The following is a 27,099-nucleotide window of genomic DNA, read 5'->3' as shown; positions in this document are numbered from 1 at the left end:
ACTAAAGTTTGTATAAGAACATTCCCCATTTTTCTTAAATGTGATCAGCATGAAAGTTTCAGCTGTGAGTGTTACAAACTCAGAGCGGAGACACTCAGCTTTCCTGAGGTCTTACCCACTTGCGATATAGAAGATGCCCATGACAAAGACTGGATTCTGAAATTCATCCCCTAAAGAATATTTTCTTGCTTGTGTAAAGAAAATAAACATAACATGGAAAATACAAAATCACTGTTAGATTTAGTGTAACAAATTACTGAGAGAATACTGAAAGCCTTGCGCTCTGGGACCTTTATGTCTGCAGGGACTATTAAGTTCCACTGCATGAATAATGATAACTTCCTCTATCAGGAATGAAATAGCATTTGGCAACTAGGCAAGAAGACTAATTGTAAATGCCCCCTTATTATCATCATGTGAATTTTCCTGTTGGCTTTTTTCAGGGGAAAAGGAGGGAAAAGTATAAAGCAATCTGAGTAGGAGCAGGGAAAAGAACCTGCTAAATGAAGCCCATGTAGCAGACAGACAGGAAAAATAGTGAAAATGAAAATGATAATGGCCAGGGGATGGCAGAAAGCTGCAGCCTTCCCTATCAATTACATCGGCAAAGTGGTGGTTCCAAACAAGCCAGTGGCATTTGTTCACAGGCAGTCCATATGCAGGAGGATGGTGGTAAAGTTACCAAATTTTCACAATTTTTTGCATGTAAGGAAATGGGTGAGAAATTATTTTTAAGGGACATGCATACTCTTCTGCTGCCACTTCATAACACAGGATTTGTCATATAGGATTAAATTTATCTATTCTAGTCTCTAACATCTAGCACTGGCCAATACCTGATACTTCCAAAGAAAGTTAAACTCCTTTCTCCCATTCCTTATAATGCACGTGACCAACAGTGTAAATGTTGTACGTGGGGGATAAAAACCTCCTGACTCTTGCAGAGACCAGTTTATGCTCTGAACCATGATATTGGATTACCCTTTTCTTACCACAAATAGCTATGAAAGTTACTAATTCTCATAAAATCATCAAACCCATTTTTTAAAAATGCAACCAAACTTCTTTGTGCAGCGATCAGTAGAAGGGACAGGGAAGCAAGAAACTCCTTGTTAGGAAGGTCACTGTCAATATACTAAATATTCTTTGCATAATATTTTGCAATTTGACACACTGAAAGAATTAAAATAAAAAATAATATGTAAAGGATTCCATGGAAAAGTTATATATTACAAATCAATTACATTTACCCAGCATGTTTCATTCAGAAGCAGCAGACCCCAAATGGCTTTGCAGGTGGTTGGCTCAATTGTTGCATACAATATGCCCCAAGAAGATACTATGTCTCAGTGTGCCAACCCTTGTGATATTTGGTGTTATTCTTGAAGCCCAGCTCTTGGAGTCACATGATTTTTCAAAAAAAAAAAAAAAAGTCTAGCTCTCATGGTTCCAGATGAAAGCTTGAAAATGTGAGTCCTAAAGGCTCAAAAACCCCAAAGGCAAAAAAACCCCTCAGATGTACTATTTTGAAATTTGCACACTTTTTAAGCCTACCTCATGAGTTCTGAGGGCCTGACTGAAACAGTAGGGCTTGGCAATACTGATGTCTCCACATCCAGAAGGGTGCAGAAATACTACATCACTCCTGAAGTGGGTGCAACAGGGAAACACAAGGTCTGCTGCATTGAGTCTAACCCTTGAACTGGTGTGTAAAAGGGATGTGAAACAAATGCCGCAACTATAATCCCTTCAGCAAGTATAAAAGTAAAGATTCAAATTCTTACAGTTACAGCTACTAGATTCCACATAGAGTTCACCAGTCAGAAAAGAAAACAAGAATTGGTGGGATCATTGCTGGTATTAAGAACACTTTGTACTTATTTTGCACTTCTCATCAAAGGATCTCAAAGCATGTTGCAAACATTAATTATTTCTCTCTTACATTATCCAGGAGAGGTAAGTATATCCCCTATTTTACATATGGGAAAACTGAACCTCAGGTTAAATGACTTGCCTAAGGTCACTAAGTGAGTCAGTGGCATAGCCAGGAATTGAATGTCTCTTTTAGTCCCTAAGAGAGCATGTTACAGGGCAAACCCTAAAAAAAAGAATATGCCTATTGCATATTGCTTAACCAAAGGCATTACCACTAGTAACATCTTCCAAAGGTAAATATAATACCAACAGACATAACATATAACCACAAAGAAAAGACTCCAATCTTTCATCAAGATGCAAACTGGTATGTGCACTCAGTCCTGAAAACTAGAAGCTTAGGCTTATGCTAAACCAAAGAATTTGAATGCAGTAATAGAAACTACATTTCCCTTTAGTTCATGCATATAGTGTGTGTTGTACAATATCTGCCATCTTCCCTTCAGAAACAGAAAAGGCATAAAAATGCAGCTTCATGTTTTCATTGCTGCAAAAAGGAAATGGGAAGACGTGACTTGGAAACAATAGAAACAAAGCTCAGATCTCTATGTTGAATAAGGTGTTCTGCCAAAAAATATACCTGGTTTGATATAAAATTATCAATCGCCCACTGAAAATCTAAAAGATTTGGTGTGTTTTTCAGTATAGAAGAAATATACATTACAGTATTGGGACAAGTTACTGAAAGTGCATCTTACTAAGAATGAAGAAAGTAGGCACGCTACTGAACTGTGTATGGGTGTGTATATAAAATCACATACACTTGTATGTATTATACACACATATGCCTTTCACCTTCAAGTAATAGATATTTTCTAAGTTATTAAAAATTGCTTTTAAACATAATTTATATATTGAGATCCCTTTTCTTTGCCCTTGAGCAGAGTGACACTTTGAAGATGTCATTAGTTAATGTTTGAAAGAGGCTTCAAAGATAGTGCAAGATATAAAAGAGTGTCACAAACAACCTTGCAGTCCAGGGAGTCCTTCAGTGAAATTCAAGCACATTCTTTAACTTCATAAGAAAAATTATCTTAATAAAAAGTCATTGCTAGCAGGCAGATTGATTATTAAATATGCATTGTCTATACAACGGCAAAATCTGGAAGGGCAACAAGTCCAGATAAACAGTCTGACCCTTCGTATAAGTCAATAAATATACTGCATTCTTAGTATGTATGCCTTCATCTATTATTACAGGCATACTTCTGCTAACAGGAGAACATTGCCTGTTCTCACAGCATGGCTAGATGGATTTAATGAAAATGGCTGCTACTAACATTCTCACAGTTCCATCTGCTGTTTAAATCAGCCACCTGAGACTCCACTCTTGGGATGTCTTTAAATAACACATAGATACAGTATGTACAAATCAGTGAGCAAGAAGAATTGCAGTCTTTCTGAGACAGACACATGCAAGTTAAGTAGTTGTACATATGACTGAAATAACTGGGCCTGTCATAGTTTGCAGACCATTTTGTGTTCATCTGTAACACTCTCTTTGTTATTTTCAAGTAGTTTTTTTATTACAGAGCTTTTAGCCACCTTTCTTAACCCCTCCTCCGTGGACTGAGGCAGGAGGAGGAATGTCAATATAACATTTGCATCTGTGTCCAGCTCAAGAGCTAACAGGCACATATATTTACTCTCCTGCATACAAATCATTAACAAAATAAGGTGACTCAGCATCTTGATATTGCACCAATACTCTGGGAGCTGCAGTGAAGCAGTAAAACTCTGTTTGATAACCCACTTTAGATAATTTCCTGAAAAGATCAGTAACCAAATATTAGGCCTAATGAAGCCCATCTCCTTATTTTACATCACAATTCATCATCTCCCTTCTTAACGTGACAGGATTGAAGGGCACTGGTTTTGGGACAATCTGCTGGAGACAGAACATGAAGACATATTTACACTAGAAAAATTAGTATACATAGTACAGCAACAGCCAGAAATAGTGCAGTTGCACTGGCACTAAGCCACTAATATAGACGGACCTTTGGTGTTTTTACGTCAGAATTGTCAGCTATCATGGTTTTAGTGTGTGTCTCGCAATATTTACTTTCTGAAATTTTAGTATCACATTTTCTCATGACTGCAGGCATTAAATTTGTGAATTTTACTTCATTCAGAAGGCCAATGTCTCTCATTACTTTCATTGGGGCTGAACCTCAGTCACGGCAGCTACCATTCCCTTCGTTCTCTCTCCATGGAAGTGAGCATGTTTGTTATGTTCACAGTTGGGCTTCTGTGGTTCCAGCAGTACCGGGGGCACTCACCGCGAGGAAGACAGGGGGTTGGAGGTGCTCACTGGAGCAGACAGGCACCACTCCAGCAGATCCGCTGGTGCCTGCATCCGACTGCGCATGTGGACGCATAGCCTTCTCCTCAGATACTTGCAGAGGCGAAGTTCTCTAGCTTCCCAAGTCTGAGGCGGGAACAAGTGGCAGATGGAGCAGCGGGCGATGATGTGGGCTTTGCTGAGGCAGTAGAGAATGTTGGTGCTCGTCACTCACAGAAAAGCTCACACCTTTTGAAGCTGGCTTGTTAGGGCATAATTCCCGGGAGCTTTGGTCTGGGAGCGGTGTTTCCCCACCAGGGGATCAAGTCCTACAGGGGAGCCTAACTAAGTACGTAACAAAGCCAACTATATATAACTAACACACAAGTAAACTATACACAATAAGTAGGAATGGACAAGAGTTCTATTAGCCAGCTAAGAGCACCGAGGAACAGGGGTTCTGCCTCTGGCCATGTGGCAGTAAGAGGGAACTGGAACAGCACTGACCCACATAGCCTCAGATGCAACATAGGGACTATGCATGACACGTGTGTGGGTCAACGGACACTACTACAAACAGTTCCAGCTCCGGTGCCTGGCATGCATGCACACCCACGTCTGGAATACATATAGGGATCATCACTCAAAGAAGAACTGAGAGGAAACAGTAGAATGTGGGCTGCAAGTAAGATGCCACCTGTCTTGAACTTTACAGAACACTTTCAAAATTGTAGTGACTGTCACACATCCCACAAGTTTGTTAATCAGGAATGTTAAAGTTCCAATTTTGTGTGACAGCAGCCTCACAGGGTTTCAGCCTCCCTGCTAGACCAGCATGGAGCTGGCAGAAGGCCTGGGATGAGTTAAAATAAAGGAATACATAGGGGGCCTAAACACTGAGTGAAAGAGGAGGCTCTGGGTGGCCTTACCTTCAGATAGGTCTGCCTGCTGCAGCTGCCACTGATTGAAAATGTGTCAGGAATTGAGTTTGTTCATCCCCAACTGCCAACACAGTAATGACAACAAGGAGTCCTTGTGGCACCTTAGAGACTAACAAATGTATTTGGGCATAAGCTTTCGTGGGCTAGAACCCACTTGATCAGATGCATGGAGTGGAAAATACAGGAGCAGGTATAAATACATGAAAGGATGGGAGTTGCCTTACCAAGTGTGAGGTCAGTCTAACGAGACAATTCACTTAACAACAGGATACTAAGGGAGGAAAAATAACTTTTGAAGTGGTAATGAAAGTGGCCCATTTCAAACAGTTGACCTTGTCTCGTTAGACTGACCTCACGCTTGGTAAGGCAACTCCCATCCTTTCATGTATTTATACCTGCTCCTGTATTTTACACTCCATGCATCTGATGAAGTGGATTCTAGCCCACAAAAGCTTATGTCCAAATAAGTTTGTTAGTCTCTAAGGTGCCACAAGGACTCCTCGTTGTTTTTGCTGATTCAGACTAACATGGCTACCACTCTGAATCACACTAACGGTGGCATTCCCTTGGGGACACAGAATGGCAGGATGAGGGGAACAGAATAAGGAATGCAGAATGGTATAGGGACTTCATTCATAGAAATATCAAATTGAGCTGTTCAGCAGCATTACATCTATACTTCTTTTTAAAGTATTGAAAATCACTGGCAAATACAAAATTTAGTCAATTTGCATAAAATGCTCATACAATAGGATCGTATGTCTCCCTAATCCCCCCACCCCCCCAAAAAAAGGTGGCAATGCTAGGTGAACGGGAGAAACAAAGGGAATGCAAGATGCAGGCAGGAGACAGAAAGGTAAAGGAAAGGGGTTGTTTGCAGGCTAATGTAGGGTTCAGGGGAGAGACAGATGGGCACAGGAATGTGGAGTGCAGGGAGGGAAACTTAGAGGTTACAGTGGAATGCGGGGGCTGCAGACTAAGAGGGATGGGAATATGAGCAGGATGGAGACTGAAGAGGTGCAGGGGAATGGAGAGTGGCAGAGGGGAAACAAGGACTAAGATACCGTAAAGGGAAAAGGATGGAATATGTGAATGAAGGGTACGGGCTGGGAACAGGACGCTATGAGGGAGCATGGAAGTGAATTGGGAGTGGGACGGAGACTGGGTGGAATAGGGAGGGAAATGAAGAAGGGAGAGAGAGAGGATATTGATAGGGAAGGAGGAAATGGACATGGATAAATTGGTAGCTTCTCCTACCTCGGGGACTAGGAGGAGATAAGTGGAGGCCAGTAATGTTTATTTATTTCAGAAAAATGGGTTCCCTAAAATCAGGGGTGCCATTTAGAGAGGGTGTGGGGGGCTCTAGAGCCCCCCGAGTTTCATACATGAGGTCTACTCAACATAGCCCCAGACGGAGCTTTTAATTGCAACACAGCTTGAGTGTAATATGTGATGAGTTCGGAAGCTGGGAGCAGCACAGCCTTTGGGGCAGGAAGTTTGTTTAGAAACAGAGGAAGGGTGATTAATGACAAGACTTTTGCTATTTTAAAGCAAATTAAAGATCCTTAGATGATCCTGAAAGCATTGGCAGACACTCAGTTAAAAGACAGGAAACAAAGGGTAGGAATAAATGGTGAGAATGGAGAGAGGTAAATAGTGGTGTTCCCCAGGGGTCTGTACTGGGATCAGTGCTGTTCAACATATTCATAAATGATCTGGAAAAAGGGATATGCAGTGAGGTGGCAAAATTTGCAGATGATACAAAACTACTAAAGATAGTTAAGTCCAAAGCAGACTGCAAAGAGTTACAAAGTGATCTCAGAAAACTGGATGACAGCGCAACACAATGGCAGATGAAATTCAATGGTGATAAATGCAAAGTAATGCACATGACAAAATATAATGCCAACTATATATACCAAATGACGGGGTCCAAATTAGCTGAACCCACCCAGAAAGAGATCATAGAGTCATTGTGAATAGTTCTCTGAAAACATCTGCTCAATCAAAAAAGCTAACAGAATGTTGGGAATCATTAGGAAAGGGATAGATAATAAGACAGAAAATATCATATTGCCTCTATATAAATCCATGGTATGCCCACATATTGAATACTGAGTGCAGATCTGGTTGCCCCATCTCAAAAAAGCTATATTGGATTTGGAAAAGGTACCGAGAAGGGCAACAGAAATGATTACTGCTATGGAACACCTTCCATATGAAGAGAGAGTAAAAAGACTGGGACTTTTCAGCTTGGAAAAGAGATGACTAAGGGGGGATATGATAGAGGTCTATAAAGTCATGAATGGTGTGGAAAAATTGAATAACGAAATGTTATTTACTCCTTCACATAACAAAAGAACCAGGGTTACCCAATGAAATTAATAAGCAGCAGATTTAAAACAAACAAAAGAAAGTATTTCTTCACAGTCAACCTGTGGAACTCTTTTCCAGGAGATGTTGTGAAGGCCAAAACTATAACAGTTCCCATAAGAACTAGATGAGTTCATGAAGGATAGGTCCATCAATGGCTGTTAACCAGGGTGGACAGGGACCCAATACCATTATTCTGCATGTCCCTCGCCTCTATTTGCCAGAAGATGAGAATGGGCGAGAGGGGGTGGATCACTTGATGATTGCCTGTTCTGTACATTCCCTCTGAAACACTTGGTATTGGCCACTGTTGGAAGACAGGTTACTGGACTAGATAGACCATTGGTCTTACCCAGTATGGCCATTCTGATGTTCTTCTATAGAACCCAAATGTATCTGCCCCCACTGCAACCCACGAGACCCCACTCCCCTCCAAGCGTTGAGATAGAACCCAAAAGTCCTGACACTGTCTCTCTCTCTCTGCAAAGTTAGTAACAAAGTAAGAATATACACTGAAATTTTAAACCTAACCATTGTCCCTTAAGTGACTTGCCACAAGATGTCAGAACATGTTATTATTAGAGCAGAGTGGGTCCAATATATATTTAATTTTCTTTCTTTTATATAGGAATTAGATACAGGGCTCCTGTCAGCTAATTGCTAAGTTATCTGCCAAAAAACTAGAGTTTTCAAGTGCCTAAGTAGCCTGCCTGGAATCACAGTTAAAGTTGTCACTCCCTACCAAAATCTGAAATGGAGCTCCTGCCTAAAAGAGAATGTTTCTCCTACATTTCATTTTTATAAGTAAAAATGTAATAGCAAAGAAATGTTTCCATCCAGCCTGAGGTCCCTTTTTGTTTGAAGAGGGTAATATGCTGTCAACCAAACTGATCTATTTTTAGGCATCTTTGATGTAGCTGTGGTTGCTTAGCAGATGGCTTACTGCCAACTAGCTTCACAGAGCTCTCCACTTGCTTGCTTCCCTTCTTTTACTCCATGTAAATGAAATACTAGATTCCCTGAGCTGTAGAAGGCCTCATGGCAGCTTCTCTGGCAAGCACTGACTGCAAACTGATTTAATCAAAAGGCCAAAGATTCCTCTTTAGACTTATAAATGGTCATCTCAGATAGTGTCAGGAGCAGGTCTCTGGACTTAGCTGTGCTGTGGATAGGATGACCATAAACAAACAGCCAAGAAAAAAAAAGTTGCCAGTATCTCAAAAGTTGCTTCTAGAGAAGACAGAAGAGGGGCTACAGCCAGGAGATAGTCATGTACCAGTCTTAAGATTCTCTTAGTTTCAGTTCATCCCATTGCATTATACTGTTGTCTTTAATTACATGATCACATACTAGTTTTTTTTCTACATGGGTCGTCAGCAAAAGGGTTTGAACCCCGAAGCTTTAAAACAGCACATACCTCATCCACTTGAGCAACACCTGTAATTTGGTGGAAATAAGCTGCTATCCCCTATATGGACAAGCCCACGTAGTGGGTCAGTGACACACACTTGGCAGTGGGTTACATTTCTATTTAGGAGAAAGCACTGAGCTATTGAGTATTAGGATTCCTGGATTCTGTTCTTGACTCCGGGAGCTGAATGAGGTCTAACGGTTGGAGACAGCCTAGCCAACAAAGGTGCTAGAACTAGGGCTGCTAGGGGCGCAGCCCTGGCTTGAAGAGGTTTCCATCATATACAGGCTTTACACTTTGGTTCAATGGCTCTCAGCCCCCTCCCCCATACAAATTGTTCTAGCACCCCTGCTAGCCAACAAGTAATTTGGCACATTCATTCTGAAAGGCAGCAGTGTGGAAACAATAGATAAGACTTGGCTTTGTCATATTAGAAACCTGTGCTCTGACTGGAGTGGCCTTGTGCAAACAGTTATTTTACCTTTAAAATAACTGAATGGTACTTTGTTTCATCACAAGGTATGAACTGGGATTCAGTCTCTTACTTGGAGTTCAGTTAATTTTCCCCAAGGTTAATGGGTGAGGATCTCTCTCTTGTCCTTCTACCTCCTCAAAAACACAAGGTATTTTACAGAGCTGTCATATGAGTATCACACAAGATATGTGACACCTGGCAGGCCTCTCCAGCAGCCTGAAAGATTTAGGGCACCTGATTTATCCAAAGATTTTCAGCAGATATTTCTTCCCCTATTGAGAAATCCTGGGCACTGAAGAAAGTAGATAGTTTAGTCTGGCCTGAGTGGTCTCATTAGTTCATTTCACAATGAGCAGATCTGGTAGGTAAAATAATCTCATTTATGGTAAAAAGAAAAGGAGTACTTGTGGCACCTTAGAGACTAACCAATTTATTAGAGCATAAGCTTTCGTGAGCTACAGCTCACTTCCTCAGAGGAAGTGAGCTGTAGCTCACGAAAGCTTATGCTCTAATAAATTGGTTAGTCTCTAAGGTGCCACAAGTACTCCTTTTCTTTTTGCGAATACAGACTAACACAGCTGTTACTCTGAAACCTCTCATTTATGGTGTTTCTCCCCACACTCCTTTTAATATGAAGAGATAATCTATAGGCCTATAAATTACTCATATTCACAGGTCAGCCATTTTAGCTGGTCAAGTCCCTACTGGCAACAAAAACAAATACAGGCTACTTCCCTACAATTGGTGTGGCACTGAGAAATTAGAGTTTAGAGGGATCTAGACTGACTGAAAATTCTGGACTGCAAACCCACTCACCTATTTTTTCTGTTGGCCACCTGGAGACAGGGATCAAGGATGCAGAAAATACTGTCTTGTATCAAAGTTGTTTTGCACCAAAGTTTATATCAATGTTGTTGTGTATCACCACAAAGTTTCCATAATTTGTACCATGTAGAAGCCTTTTGAGAAAAGGGCCCACAAAGGCCATTACATGTTGAGATGTGTCATGGATACTATGGCCATAAGACTCTCTATGTTGTCATCTCCTGGCTCTTGCTTACTCTTTCTACTAGAATGATGAGGTCCTGTATCTATCCTAGGGGAGGAAGGCTTTGATTTCAGTAGGGTATAGCAGGACCCCTTCGTACCCCAGTAGTCTGCTGAGACAAATCTTTTGATAGTTTTCATGAACCCTAGTGATACCAACACTCGGATGGTGAAAAAGACCTATAGTCAGATGTACTCAGAAGTGGTGTCCTGTATAAACCAATTGTCCAACTGTCAAAACACTCTCAGACTGCATAGGCAGGCCACAACTACTGGCAGGCATTTCATGCAAACATCAGGCACCAATATCAACCCAAAAGGCACAACATGAAATTGATAGTGCTGTTCCTGTACAATAAATCTGAGATACTCCCCAAGCACCAGAAGTATTCCTATGTATGTGTAGGCATCTTCAAAACCCAGAGAACAACAGCTAGTCACTTTCCCCTGAAGAGGCATGATGAATCCCAAAAAAAACCACTTTGAACTTTTTTTTAACCAAATATTAATTCCAAAAGCGCTTGAGATCCCGGGTAGGCCAGAGACTGCTAGATTATCAGGAAGTATCTAGGATACTTTTTAATCCAATGGCATTGAATGATGACCCTCTTTGCCAGGAGCGTCTGGATTTTCTACAACATCTCTGAGATCAGAATGTGTCTGAAATCATTTTCAAGCCAGGAGTAGCAGAGAGAAGCAATGTGGAGGGGTCTTTGAAATGTTCAGAACTCTTTACTACTATCCCAGTGTGATACAAGCAGTCTAGCATTTTAACATTTTCATCTGCATGAACTAGTCTCTCATAAGGAAAGCCCTCAGCTCAAAGGCCTCGCTACATCGGTTTTACTATTACTGAGAGAAACCTGTTCACTGTTATATCAAGATCAGAAATAGCTGGGTATTCAGTTCCAGTGCAGTAAGGAAGAAGTTCATTCAGCAGTTTGATCTCAGGGAACTGGGACTTGGGGATCTAAATTTGAATGACCTAGTACTTTTAGTGTGTTGGACTGACATTTACCAATTAAAGTAGAACTAAGAATAAGAGGAGGTTGTACAAGGTAGTTTGAAGAAGACAGGTTTGGGAGAATAATATCACATTTTAAAGAAATTAAGTTATATTTTAACCCAGTTACCATTCTCTCAGATTATTTAAATTTTTGTTAAAGTCAGTAAATGGAAAAGCCAGCTAAGAATGCTGTTCTTTCAAAAAAATGAATTGCGATTAATCGCACTGTTAAACAATAATAGAATACCATTTATATAAATATTTTTGGATATTTTCTACATTTTCAAATATATTGATTTCAATTACAACACAGAATACAAAGTGTACAGTGCGCACTTTGTATTAATTTTTGATTACAAATATTTGCAGTGTAAAAAACAAAAGAAATCGTATATTTCAATTCACCTAATACAAGTACTGTAGTGCAATCTCTTTATCATGAAAGTTGAATTTACAAATGTAGAATTATGTACAAAAAATAACTGCACTGAAAAATAAAAAAATGTAAAACTTTAGAACCTACAAGTCCACTCAGTCCTACTTCAGCCAATCGCTCAGACAAATAAGTTTGGTTACAATTTGCAGGAGATAATGCTGCCCACATCTTGTTTACAATGTCACCTGAAAGTGAGAACAGGCGTTCTCATGGCATTGCTGTAGCCGGCATTGCAATATATTTATGTGCCAGATATGCTAAAGATTCACATGTCCCTTCATGCTTCAACCACCATTCCAGAAGACAAGCGTCCATGCTGATGACAGGTTCTGCTCGATAATGATCCAAACCAGAGCAGACCGACATGTTCATTTTCATCATCTGACTCAGATGCCACCAGCAGAAGGTTGATTTTCTTCTTTGGTGGTTCGGGTTCTGTAGTTTCCACGTTGGAGTGTTGCTCTTTTAAGACATCTGAAAGCATGCTCCACGCCTCAGCCCTCTCAGATTTTGGAAGGCACTTCAGATTCTTAACCCTTGAGTCGAATCCTTAGAAATCTCACATTGGTACCTTCTTTGAGTTTTGTCAATTCTGCTGTGAAAGTGTTCTTAAAATGAACAACACGTGCTGGGTCATCATCCAAGACTGCTATAACGTGAAATATATGGCAGAATGTAGGTGAAACAGAACAGGAGACATACAATTCTCCCCCAAGTTCAGTCACAAATTTAATTAATGTATTATTTTTTAACAAGCATCATCAGCATGGAAGCATATCCTCTGGAATGGTGGCTGAAGCATGAAGGGGCATATGAATGGTTAGCCTATCTGGCATGTAAATACCTTGCAAGGCCTGTTCCCACTTTCAGGTGACATTGTAAATAAGAAGCAGTCAGCAGTATCTCCCGTAAATGTAAACAAACTTGTTTGTCTTAGCAATTGGCTGAACAAGAAGTAGGACTGAGTGGACTTGTAGGCTCTAAAGTTTTACATTGTTTTGTTTTTGAGTGCAGTTATGTAACCAAAAAAAAAATCTATATTTGTAAGTTACACTTTCACAATAAAGAGACTGCACTACAATACTTGTATGGGCTGAATTGGAACATACTATTTCTTTTGTTTATCATTTTTACAGTGCAAATATTTGTAATAAAAATAATATAAAGTGAGCACTGTACACTTTGTATTATGTGTTGTAATAGAAATCAATATATTTTAAAATGTAGAAAAACATCCAAAAATATTTAATAAATTTCAGTTGGTATTCTATTGCTTAACAGTGCGATTAAACACTGGATGCCTCAGGGGAATGAAAATAAACAGCTTAATAAAAATGAAAGGAAAACACAGAAGTATTAAATTGATGACTCAGAATCAAATGAAATAATAACACACACACACACACACACCCCCCAATTCCCAAAACTTCAACATTTCTCAAATAGATATTTAAGAATTTTCAGTTGGAACCATTGCCAACATGCAAACATTCGTCCCAGCAATTACAGCAGATTGCCAACCACCGCTTCTCAGTTATATTACAAGGCATTTAATATCCTGCTGAATTTACTGACTGTAGTCTGTCAAAGTGGGTGGAAAAAGGTGATAATAAGTCTGAGATTAGAGGGAAAAAATGTTTACAACAGCCATGGGGGAAAAAAATCACATGTATTCTGTAATTTAGAGGGCAAAACAAGCTATCAGAAAGATCCCTCTTTCTCCTTATTAATTTAATGTCTCAGTATCTGTGTTAGATTTTAGTACAGACTTCTATTTCAGGAACCATTGAGAGGTGAAAGCATTATATTGATGAATAGCTTGACAAGTAATTTAAAAAAAAATTGTGTCACTAGGCATGGTTTTATATTTATTTAGCCGCACTATACAGTAAAGAGCTCAGCCTGACACTGGTTATGTGTCATCCTGATCCTTATAGAAATGCCCTTGTTCCTATTGACACTAAATATTTCTATCTGTGCATTCTGCTTAAAAAAACAACTATTGAGAGCTTGCTCTAGTCTATATATACACTCAAGGAAATTCACAGACTGGTATGCCAGTTCAGCACCAACACCATGTTCCCATTGCCACAAATTATTGCACATCTGAATGTAGTTGGGAGTTTCCCATGTCCCTGACATGTGCAAACTGAAGTCCAGATTTCCATTGTTGAAAGTGGTGTTCGGACCACATTAATATCAGCTCACGAAATAATAATAAATAATAATAATATAATATATAATAATATAATATAATAATATAATATATATTATAATAAAATAATAATTAATAATAGCTCACGAAAGCTCATGCTCAAATAAATTGGTTAGTCTCTAAGATGCCACAAGTACTCCTTTTCTTTTTGCGAAGACAAACTAACACGGCTGTTACTCTGAAACCTGTCATTAATATCAGGGCTCCCTATTGATCCATGTAGGGAACAAAAGTATCATAGCAGTGACCATTGTTTGATAAATTGGAACGTGGGGAAAAATGCACTAGTACTCTTCTGCCTTCTCTTTCTCTTCCTGCATCCGTCACCCCCTGCTCCCCTGACAAGCATTCCCATAATCCTCCTCACTTTGCCATATCTATTCATCACCCCATATACCCCTCCCTTCGGCCTGGTGCATCAGATCCAAGAGCAGGGAGCCAATCCAATGTCCTTCTTGTTTGTGAACTGAGAACTTTTGACATACGAGTACAATTCCCCTCACTTTGTCTACTAATTTCAATCAAATTACAACATGCAAATTAACTGGAGAAGAAATGCGATGACTTGTTGAGTTACCACTGGTGTCATAATGACAATACTTGAGAACGACTTGAGCTCTGACCCAGCTCTGACTATAATCATAACAGTTAGAAGCAATTATTAATAACTTTTCTTACTTAACCCTAATTTCTCCAAATGTATCCTATTAATAAGTTTTTAATTAGTATTAACTAAATGGAAAGTGTGAAGGATTTATGGGGAATTAAAGGGAAGAAATAAGACTCAGAGCAACATTTTTTAAAGAGCCTGTTTTTAAAACTAATTATTGACTTGATAATCTTCAAAAAAACAACAACAATCTTTACTCTTAGATTAAGATCACATGCTATAAATATGAAGAAGATACACTGTATTCTTCATACAAAAGAAGGAGGCTGAATACTTGTTTTATGGGACAATGTCAAAAGAAGTTTAACTATGACATTGTGACAAGATTCTCTGATTCTCATCAACAAGTTTCTGTTTAAATTCTTAGGTAGCCATGCTTGTGGATACTTGATAACAAACAGATCAAACAAAAATATTATTTTCATAGTCATATTTTCCCGCTCACAAATTGCTGTGCTTCCTAAGTCAGCCCCATTTTATGGCAGACTGAATTAACAAGCCCTTAACTTTTTAAATAACTTATTCCACTTAAGGGAGGATGAAAGATAAAGGCAGTGGTGCAACTGCAATATGGTATAAACTCATCTTTAAAATGTTATTTTATCTTTACTTTCTTACCCTCTCCATCTTTCCACAATAACTTTATACTGATCACAATTTTATCTAAAATGTTTATTCATGTCAACTTTTAAAAGATTCTTTTCAGTCTTTCTTTTAATGTCTGAATTGTTAAAGAGCAAATATAATTCACTTTAGGGAAACTTCCCTACCAATTTAGTAGAGGAGGGAGAGAAGCTGGTAAAAATCATAGAGACTCTCTACTCCCAGGCATGTATCCTGCTTTCCCTTAAAGCATATTGTTAACTGTGATAAATACAGACTGGGGAGGAGAAATAGGACAGTGCAATTTACAGGGTTCAAAAATTTAAAGTTTGGGTTTTTTTTAAGAGGAAGAAAAGAACATATGAACGGCCATACTGGGTCAGACCAAAGGTCCATCTAGCCCAGTATCCTGTCTTATGACAGTGGCCAATGCCAGATGCTTCAGAGGGAATAAACAGAACAGGTAATCATCAACTGATCCATCCCCTGTCGCCCATTCTCAGCTTCTGACAAACAGAGGCTAGGGACACCATCCCTGTTCATCCTGCCTAATAGCCATTGATGGACCTATCCTCCATGAATTTATCCAGTTCATTGTTGAACCCTGTTATTATAGTCTTGGCCTTCACAACATCCTCTGGTAAAGAGTTCCACAGTTTGACTGTGCATTGTGTGAAGAAATACTTCCTTTTGTTTGTTTTAAACCTGCTGCCTATTAATTTCATTTGGTGACCCCGAGTTGTTGTGTTATGAGGAGTAAATAACACTTCTTTATTTACTTGCTCCACACCAGTCATGATTTTATAGACCTATATCATATCCCACCTTAGTTGTCTCTTTTCCAAACTGAAAATCCCAATCTTATTAATCTCTCCTCATACGGAAGCTGTTCCATACCCCTAATAATTTTTGTTGCCCTTTTCTGAACTTTTTCCAATTCCAGTGTATCTTTTTTGAGATGGGGAGACCACATCTGCATGCAGTATTCAAGATGTGGGCATACCATGGATTTCTATAGGGGCAACATGATATTTTCTGTTTTATTATCTATCACTTTCTTAATGATTCCCAAGATTTTGTTTGCTTTTTTCATTGCCGCTGCACATTGAATGGATGTTATCAGAGAACTATCCACAATGACAGGTTTCAGAGTAGCAGCCGTGTTAGTCTGTATCTGCAAAAAGAACAGTACTTGAGGCACCTTAGAGACTAACAAATTTATTACAGCATAAACTTTTGTGGGCTACAGCCCACTTCATCGGATGCATAAAATGGAAGATATAGTAAAAAAAAATATATATATATATATATATATATATACACACACACATATGGGATAAGTTGGAAGTTACCATACAAACTGTGAGAGGCTAATTAGTTAAGATGAGCTATTATCAGCAGGAGAAAAAAACTTTTGTAGTGATAACCAAGAACTTGATTATCCGAGTGCGTGTTTGCTGAGTGAGTATCCGAGTGTGTGTTTGCTGGGAGGGCAGTTTGAAAGCCTGAGCGAGTGCCTGATTGGGTGGTAGCCTACAGGGGGCAGGTATTGGGGGTATCTGTTTGTTTGTTTCAGGGAAGCCTGGCTGTTTAAAAATAGCCAGAGCTCCATGAACCAGCTGAGTGGCGGCAAACCAGCTGAGCAGCGGGGAAGAGCAGAACATCACACAGCAGGAGTTTGCCTAGGAGTTTGCCTGGGGTGAGCCCAGTGAGGCTTACATCTTGCCAGCTTCTCTGAGGAAGCTCAAAGTAGGAAGGTGATATGCGGTGGGGGGGTTCAGCTGCTGTTACCTGCACAGGATGTGCCATGTTTGTCTTTCTTCCACAGGACAGAAGCGACTTTGTCTGTACAAAGTGCAAGCTAGTATCCATATTGGAAGAGAAGATCGAAGGTCTGGAGCAGCAGATATCGACCCTGCGTTGCATACGAGAATCTGAGGATTTTCTGGACAAAAGTCAGGATATGTTTTTACGGGCACAAAGCTCTAAAGATTTAGAGCAGGTTGCACAGCAGAGCCAAGAGGCCTGTGAAGAAGCTTGGCAACATGTGACCTCCAGAAGAAGAAGGGGGAATGTCCAGGTACCAGCAACGCAGACACAGGTAAGTAACCGTTTTCATGTTCTCTCCACAGGTACCATTGCGGAGAGTGGACCAGATGATACGTCTGGGGGGAGAAAGCAGAAGGAGACTCCGCTGGTTGGAAGGCATGAGATGCGCTGTCCTGAGGTTGGGGGTTCCACGACCACCACTCCCAAGAGAAGGAGGCGGGTGGTGGTGGTCGGGGACTCTCTCCTCAGGGGGACTGAGTCATCTATCTGCCGCCCTGACTGGGAAAACAGAGAAATCTGCTGCTTGCCAGGGGCTAAGATTTGCAATGTGACGGAGAGACTGCCAAGACTCATCAAGCCCTCGGATTGCTACCCCTTCCTGCTTCTCCACGTGGGCACCAATGATACTGCCAAGAATGACCTTGAGCGGATCACTGCAGACTACGTGGCTCTGGGAAGAAGGATAAAGGAGTTTGAGGCGCAAGTGGTGTTCTCGTCCATCCTCCCCGTGGAAGGAAAAGGCCGGGGTAGGGACCGTCGAATCGTGGAAGTCAACGAATGGCTACGCAGGTGGTGTCGGAGAGAAGGCTTTGGATTCTTTGACCATGGGATGGTATTCCATGAAGGAGGAGTGCTGGGCAGAGACGGGCTCCACCTAACGAAGAGAGGGAAGAGCATCTTTGCGAGCAGGCTGGCTAACCTAGTGAGGAGGGCTTTAAACTAGGTTCACTGGGGGAAGGAGACCAAAGCCCTGAGGTAAGTGGGATACCGGGAGGAAGCACAGGCAGGAACGTCTGTGAGGGGAGGACTCCTACCTCATACTGAGAATGAGGGGTGATCAGCAGGTTATCTCAAGTGCCTATATACAAATGCACAAAGCCTTGGAAACAAGCAGGGAGAACTGGAGGTCCTAGTGATGTCAAGGAATTATGACGTGATTGGAATAACAGAGACTTGGTGGGATAACTCACATGACTGGAGTACTGTCATGGATGGTTATAAACTGTTCAGGAAGGACAGGCAGGGCAGAAAAGGTGGGGGAGTAGCACTGTATGTAAGGGAGCACTATGACTGCTCAGGGCTCTGGTACGAAACTGCAGAAAAACCTGAGTGTCTCTGGATTAAGTTTAGAAGTGTGAGCAACAAGAGTGATGTAGTGGTGGGAGTCTGCTATAGACCACCGGACCAGGGGGATAAGGTGGATGAGGCTTTCTTCAGGCAACTTGGAGAAGCTACTAGACCGCAAGCCCTGGTTCTCATGGGCGACTTTAAACATCCTAATATCTGCTGGGAGAGCACTACAGCAGTGCATAGACAATCCAGGAAGTTTTTGGAAAATGTAGGGGACAATTTCCTGGTGCAAGTGCTGGAGGAGCCAGCTAGGGGCAGAGCTCTTCTTGACCTGCTGCTCACAAAACTGGAAGAATTAGTAGGGGAAGCAAAAGTGGATGGGAATCTGGGAGGCAGTGACCATGAGTTGGTCGAGTTCAGGATCCTGACACAGGGAAGAAAGGTAAGCAGCAGAATACGGACCCTGGACTTCAGGAAAGCAGACTTCGACTCCCTCAGGGAACTGATGGGTAGGATCCCCTGGGGGACTAACATGAAGGGGAAAGGAGTCCAGGAGAGCTGGCTGTATTTCAAGGAATCCCTATTGAGGTTACAGGGACAAACCATCCCGATGTGTTGAAAGAATAGTAAATATGACAGGCGACCAGCTTGGCTGAACGGTGAAATCCTTGCTGATCTTAAACACAAAAAAGAAGCTTACAAGAAGTGGAAGATTGGACAAATGACCAGGGAAGAGTATAAAAATATTGCTTGGGCATGTAGGAATGAAATCAGGAGGGCCAAATCACACCTGGAGCTGCAGCTAGCTAGAGATGTTAAGAGTAACAAGAAAGGCTTCTTCAGGTATGTTGGCAACAAAGAAGAAAGCCAAGGAAAGTGTGGGCCCCTTACTAAATGAGGGAGGCAACCTAGTGACAGAGGATGTGGAAAAAGCTAATGTACTCAATGCTTTCTTTGCCTCTGTCTTCATGAACAAGGTCAGCTCCCAGACTGCTGCGCTGGGCAACACAGCATGGGGAGTAGGTGGCCAGCCCTCTGTGGAGAAAGAGGTGGTTAGGGACTATTTAGAAAAGCTGGACATGCACAAGTTCATGGGGTTGGATGCGTTGCATCCGAGAGTGCTAAAGGAATTGGCGGCTGTGATTGCAGAGCCATTGGCCATTATCTTTGAAAACTCGTGGCGAACGGGGGAAGTCCCAGATGACTGGAAAAAGGCTAATTAGTGCCAATCTTTAAAAAAGGGAAGAAGGAGGATCCTGGGAACTACAGGCCAGTCAGCCTCACCTCAGTCCCCGGAAAAATCATGGAGCAGGTCCTCAAGGAATCTATCCTGAAGCACTTACACGAGAGGAAAGTGATCAGGAGCAGTCAGCATGGATTCACCAAGGGAAGGTCATGCCTGACTAATCTAATCGCCTTCTATGATGAGATTACTGGTTCTGTGGATGAAGGGAAAGCAGTGGATGTATTGTTTCTTGACTTTAGCAAAGCTTTTGACATGGTCTCCCACAGTATTCTTGTCAGCAAATTAAAGAAGTATGGGCTGGATGAATGCACTATAAGGTGGGGAGAAAGTTGGCTAGATTGTCAGGCTCAACGGTTAGTGATCAATGGCTCTATGTCTAGTTGGCAGCCGGTATCAAGTGGAGTGCCCCAAGGGTCGGTCCTGGGGCCGGTTTTGTTCAATATCTTCATAAATGATCTGGAGGATGGTGTGGATTGCACTCCCAGCAAATTTGCGGATGATACTAAACTAGGAGGAGTGGTAGATACGGTGGCAGGTAGGGATAGGATACAGAGGGCCCTAGACAAATTGGAGGATTGGGCCAAAAGAAATCTGATGAGGTTCAAGGACAAAGATAAGTGCAGGGTCCTGCACTTAGGACGGAAGAATCCAATGCACCGCTACAGACTAGGGACCAAATGGCTAGGCAGCAGTTCTGCGGAAAAGGACTTAGGGGTGACAGTGGACAAGAAGCTGGATGTGAGTCAACAGTGTGCCCTTGTTGCCAAGAAGGCCAATGGCATTTTGGGGTGTATAAGTAGGGGCATAGCCAGCAGATGGAGGGATGTGATCATTCTCCTCTATTTGACATTGGTGAGGCCTCATCTGGAGCACTGTGTCCAGTTTTGGGCCCCACACTACAAGAAGGATGTGGATAAATTGGAAAGAGTCCAGCGAAGGGCAACAAAAATGATCAGGGGTCTGGAACACATGACTTATGAGGAGAGGCTGAGGGAACTGGAATTGTTTAGCCTGCAGAAGAGAAGAATGAGGGGGGATTTGATAGCTGCTTTCAACTACCTGAGAGGTGGTTCCAAAAAGGATGGTTCTAGACTATTCTCAGTGGTAGAAGATGACAGGACAAGGAGTAATGGTCTCAAGTTGCAGTGGGGGAGGTTTAGGTTGGATATTAGGAAAAACTTTTTCACTAGGAGGGTGGTGAAACACTGGAAAGGGTTACCTAGGGAGGTGGTAGAATCTCCTTCCTTAGAAGTTTTTAAGGTCAGGCTTGACAAAGCCCTGGCTGGGATGATTTAATTGGGGATTGGTCCTGCTTTGAGCAGGGGGTTGGACTGGATGACCTCCTGAGGTCCCTTCCAACCCTGATATTCTATGATTCTATGTATATCTATCTATCTATCTATATCTCTATCTATCTTACTATATGTTCCATTCTATGCATCCGATGAAGTGGGCTGTAGCCCACGAAAGCTTATGCTCTAATAAATTTGCCACCAAGATCTCTTTCTTGAGTTGTAACAGCTAATTTAGACCCCATCATTTTATATTTATAGTTGGGATTATGTTTTCCAATGTTCATTACTTTGCATTTGTCAACACTGAATTTCATTTGCCATTTTGCTGCCCAGTCACCCAGTTTTGTGAGATCCCTTTGTAGCTCTTCGCTGTATAAAAAGCAACCAGATGGCATGTAAACAACTGTGTGGAATGAGCATAGATCAGATTCTTGCAGGAGAGGAAACGAAGAGAGAAAGGGAGAAGAGAGCAACTCAAGATTAACAGGTATTTATTTTTTCCTTTGCAGTGTTACAAAGAAATACAGTGAAATCATACATTGGAAATTAGATACAACAATACACCATTTTAGTGAAGTTGAATGAAAGTCCCAAATTCTTTCAAACATGTGCAATTTATAGTTTAATTAGGATGAAACTTCTCTTACCCAAGGTTCATGGCAATATCCTGACTGACTTCAGTGGAGCCTGGATTTCATTCATTGTGTTTATTAGTTGTTTTTCTTATTGGAGTTGTTAAATGATAATCACAGACTATCAGTGGATTGTTTCTTGTTTGTTTTTCCCCTTTGGAAATAATTGCAAGTTCAGCAACTCCTAACAACTCACTACTATCTCTGAAAAACTTGGGTAAGAGAATCAGCTCTTCACTAGGTGTTAAATTGATGTTATAAGTGATGTTTCACAGCATGATCTACACCATACTGACTTTCTTTCACTGTTGTGTAACAGAGGTGAAATATACAGTATACATTCAAGAGGCACTGCCAAATTTGAGAACAAAAAACAGTAGAAGTCTATTTAGTAGGTTTTTTTTTAACCTTCCGTGGTGTTACTATTTCATGGAATCTTATGATAGGTTTAAAGATGTAGGGGCTAAATAAAGTCCTTCTGAAACGTGTCACTCACAATTCTACAATGACTGTGACTGGCTTAATAATTAATAAGGAGTTGTAGCTCTGAAAAAATACACAGCCTAGTATGGGGAGCTCAGTCTTAATTTGGTGAGTTTATAGTTTCTTCAGACTACATTTGCATATTAGAGATAAGTCTGGCTAGTTTGCTTCATTTTATACAAAGTAAGTCCCACTCTTGGGCTCCTGGATAATTACCAAAAGGGACCTCAGGAAGGTAAAAAGTGGGGACCCTGAGCCACATACTCCAGCCCCCTCCACAAAAACAAGACCGTCATTTTTGCTCAGCGGTGGCCTTAATTCTCATGAAAGGAAAGGACCTTGCTTTTTGAGGAGCTTCACCCCTCAAATAACCCATCAGTCAAGAGCGCTGTACCCAAATATCCTTTCATGGTGGACACAACAAAAATTAAAGATCTTTACCTGTAATTATTCCTCTCTGACGATATCTTGCGGGATTCTTACTCCTGGGCATTAGCTCCTTAGTTTCAATTATAAGTCCCTTAGTTCATAATGTTTTTCTAACTTTTAAGGGCAGCAGTAGCATGGTCGATAGCAAGCTTGGTACCCTACTGCCTGTTGTTTGCTACCCTCTGCCAAGTATAAATGTTGCCTATGAATGTTCCAGTCAGTTCCTTCCATTTACATTGGTAATGAATGTAGAAAAGGGCATTCAAAATTTCAAGATGACCAACATAAGATGAAAAATATGGCCAGGGGAGTGGGAGCATTCAAAAACATTAATTTCCAAACTCTGAGGGGATGTGGGCAGGTGAGAGAGTACTCTGCAAGATAATATCTTCAGAGAAACAGAATCATACGTAAGTAATTTTCTCTTCTCTAGAGATTCCACCTGTGTAGGATTCTCACTCCTGGGATCAAGAAGTATCTAATAATAATGGCTTTATAGTAATAATGGTAATAGACAACTTTGCCTCTCCCCACAACCCTTTAGCCACCATTCCTCAGCCAGATACAAGGATCTGATCTGTTTGCTAAGGGATTAAAGAGCTTGTCCCCTTTATCTCTGAGGGTATGTCTACACTATGAAATTAGGTTGATATTAAAGAAGTCGATTTTTAGAAATCGATTTTATACAGTTGACTGTGTATGTCCACACTAAGCACATTAAGTCGGCAGAGTGCGTCCTCACTACTGTGGCTAGCATCGACTTACAGAGCGGTGCACTGTAGGTAGCTATCCCACAGTTCCCGCAGTCTCCGCTGCCCATTGGAATCCTGGGTTAAGCTCCCAATGCCTGATGGGGAAAAAATATTGTCGCGGGTGGTTTTGGGTACATGTCGTCAGTCGCCCTTCCCTCCGTGAAAGCAACAGCAGACAATCATTTTGCGCCTTTTTTCCCACGCAGATGCCATACTACGGCAAGTGTGCAGCCCGCTCAGCTCAGCTCACCGACACTGCTGCTGTTGTGTCCTGGGTGCTGCTGGCAGCAGACAGTGCAGTAGGACTGCTAACTGTCGTCATACACTGCTTCAGCTAAAACTCTGCTCTGCTGCTATTGTCTCAATAGTTAATTTCTCCATGTTGTCTGTCATGGGCTCCCGGGTACATGTGTTCTTCCTCGGGAAATGTTCACGGTGCTAACTGTCATCCTTCTCTGCTTCCGCTGCAACTCTGCTCTCCTGCTCTCATGAATCCACCTTGCAGGTTCTCTTGTTGTTCTCTATAAATATCTATTCTCGTGGCATCCGTCTTTAGCCACTGATTCCACTGCAACTCTGCTATCCTGCAGACGCCATACCACGGCAAGCATGGAACCCGCTCAGATCACCAAAGCAGTTATGAGCATTATAAGGAGCTGTTTAACTATAGGCTGAGCAAGTGCAGAATGGTGGTAGGATGTGCATTTGGACGTTTAAAAGAGCGCTGGCACAGTTTACTGACTCTGTTAGACCTCAGCGAAACCAATATTCCCATTGTTATTGCTGCTTGCTGTGTGCTTCACAATATCTGTGAGAGTAAGGGAGAGACGTTTATGGCGGGGTGGGAGGTTGAGGCAAATCGCCTGGCCACTGATTATGCACAGCCAGACACCAGGGTGGTTAGAAGAGCACAGCAGGGTGCGGTGAGCATCAGAGAAGCTTTGAAAACCAGTTTCAAGACTGGCCAGGCTACAGTGTGACAGCTCTGTTTGTTTCTCCTTGATGAAAACCCGCCCCCTTGGTTCACTCTACTTCCGTGTAAGCCAACCGCCCTCCCCACTTCGATCATTGCTTGCAGAGGCAATAAAGTCATTGTTGTTTCAAAATCATGCATTCTTTATTAATTCATCACACAAATAGGGGGATAACTGCCAAGGTAGCCCGGGAGGGGTGGTGGATGAGGGAAGGACAAGGCCACACTGAACTTCAAAACTTATTGAATGCCAGCCTTCTGTTGCTTGGGCAGTCCTCTGGGGTGGAGTGTTTGGATTTCCAGAGCATCCCCACTGCGTTCTTGGGCGTCTGGGTTAGGAGGCTATGGAACTTGAGGAGGAGGACAGGCGGTTACAGCAGTGGCGGTCTGTGCTCCTGCTGCCTTTTCTGCAGCTCAACCAGACACCAGAGCATATCAGTTTGATCCCCCAGTAGCCTCAGCATTGCATCCTGCCTCCTCTCATCACACTGCCGCCACCTCTCATCTCACTTGTCCCTCCTGTCCTCGCGTTTGTTTTTTGCTTTCCTGGACTCTGACATTGTTTGCCTCCACGCATTCTGCTGAGCACTTTCAGTGCGGGAGGACTGCATGAGCTCAGAGAATATTTCATTGCGAGTGCATTTTTTTCGCCTTCTTATCTGCGCTAGCCTCTGGGGCGGAGATGATAGGGGGAGTGTTGAAACATTTGCAACTGCAGGGGGAAAAAAAGGGAGAGTAGTATTCGAAAAGACACATTTTAGAGAACAACGGGTAGACTCTTTCATGGTGAACCAAGCTGTTAACATTACATAGCACATGTGCTTTTGGTACAAGATCACATTTTGCCTCTTATATTGAGGGCCTGCTGGTTTGGTGTGAGAGATCACACACACAGGGCAGGGCAGCAGAATTCAGCTTACAGGCAGCCATGGTAAGCCACAGTGTTTCGGCTTCTTCAACCTTCATAGCATATGGGAATGGTTTCAAACAGCAGCACCCTCCTTTCCCATACCAAGCACCCATTGGGTTGGCCATTTAAAAGGAGGGGCTGTACTGGCCGTGAATGCATCCCAAGTCTTCAGAGTAAATTAATCATTAAACACACTTGCTTTTAAACCATGTATTACATTTACAAAGATACACTCACCAGAACTGCCTTCTCCGGCTTCATGGTCTGGGAGCCTGCCTTGGGAGGGTTGGGAAGATATTGGCTCCAGGGTGATAAAGAGTTCCTGGCTGTCGGGGAGAATGGTTTCTCTGCTTGCCTGCTGTGCACTATCCTCCTCCTCCTCATCGTCCCACAAATCCTCATGCCTGTTGCATGAGACTACCCCCTTGCAGGTGTCCACGGACAGGGGTGGGGTAGTAATCGGGCCCCCCTGTAGAACTGCATGCAGCTCACCATAGAAGCAGCATGTATGGGGCTCTGACCCGGAGCAGCCGTTTGCCTCTTTGATTTTTTGGCAGGCTTGCCTGAGCTCCTTAATTTTCACGCGGCACTGCTGCGGGTCCCTGTGTCCATCATGCCCTTGGAGATTTTTACAAATATTTTGCCATTTCGTCTTTTGGAACTGAGTTCTGATAGCATGGATTCGTCTCCCCATACAGTGATCAGATCCAGTACCTCCCATTTGGTCCATGCTGCATCTCTTTTGTGATTCTGGGTCTGCATGGTCACCTGTGCTGATGAGCTCACCATGCTGGCCAAACAGGAAATGAAATTCAAAAGTTCCCAGGACTTTTCCTGTGTACCTGGCTAGTGCATCTGAATTGAAAGTGCTGTCCAGAGCGGTCAAAATGGCACATTCTGGGATAGCTCCCAGAGGCCAGTACCATTGAATTGCATCCACACTACCCCAAATTTGACCAGGCGATGTCGATTTCAGCGCTAATCCCCTCGTAGGGGAGGAGTACAGAAATCGATTTTAAGAGCCCTTTAAGTCGACAAAAATGGTTTTGTCATGTGGACAGGTGCAGGGTTAAATCGATCTAACGCTGCTAAATTCAACCTAAACTTGTAGTGTAGACCAGGGCTAAGAGGAGTTATAATGCCTTTTATATCGTGGGGCTTGTCTACACTACCAAGTTTTGTTGACAAAACTTATGTCAATATCCAAAAGTTGCCAAAACAAAAATTGCCAAAGGGTGTTCACACTTGTTCCCTCTGTCAAAAGATCATGTCCACATTGGGGACATGATCATCGACAGGGTGAGCAATGCATTGTGGGTATCCCGCAGTGTAGTGTAGTGAGAAGGAAGAGCTGATCGCTGTGCATCTTGGGATTCTCTCCCAGTTCTCCCACAGCTCCCTCAGCTGCTGAGAGCAGCATTATGAGCAGCTCTGTGAGCTCTCCATGCTGAGGAATGGCAAAGCAGCAGAGCAGTCTGTCCTGCTGCCTGCTGCTGTGTTCCTAGTGCAGGGCAGAACAGCAGCATCCCAATTATTTGCTCTTAGTTTGTTCCCCAAAGGGAGCAGCACACAGATACTTCCTGTAGCTTTGAAAGGGGAGGGGCGCATGCCTGTAGGGCAGCAGAGATCAAAACACTGAGCAGAGAAATCAGGGGTGTTTGGGCTGAGCAGAACTTAAGAAAATTTGTGAGAAAAAGACCCAGGTGGATAGGCCTTTTGTCATTTCAAACCTCTTCTCTGAGTGCTTTGTACCCTGGGGTGAATAAATAATACTTTATTTTGAAGAAACTGTTTTGAGTCACTCTATTCAGCTGCTGGTCACATGTTCCCACAGAAAAGGTCTTGGAGGTGCCATATACCTGG

The 27,099-nt window shown here is 42.1% G+C and overlaps 1 protein-coding gene across 21 annotated transcripts in view; it reads right to left on the bottom strand.

Moving 5' to 3' along the window:
* Nucleotides 1–27,099, bottom strand: part of GPHN (gephyrin) — a 590,200-nt gene that overhangs the window by 223,450 nt on the left and 339,651 nt on the right. The gene's annotated exons all lie outside the window — the stretch shown is intronic.

This window comes from Lepidochelys kempii, chromosome 6 (assembly GCF_965140265.1).
Source record: "Lepidochelys kempii isolate rLepKem1 chromosome 6, rLepKem1.hap2, whole genome shotgun sequence".
In the NCBI taxonomy this organism is placed as follows: domain Eukaryota; kingdom Metazoa; phylum Chordata; order Testudines; family Cheloniidae; genus Lepidochelys; species Lepidochelys kempii.
This window is presented reverse-complemented; position numbering and strand designations above follow the sequence as displayed.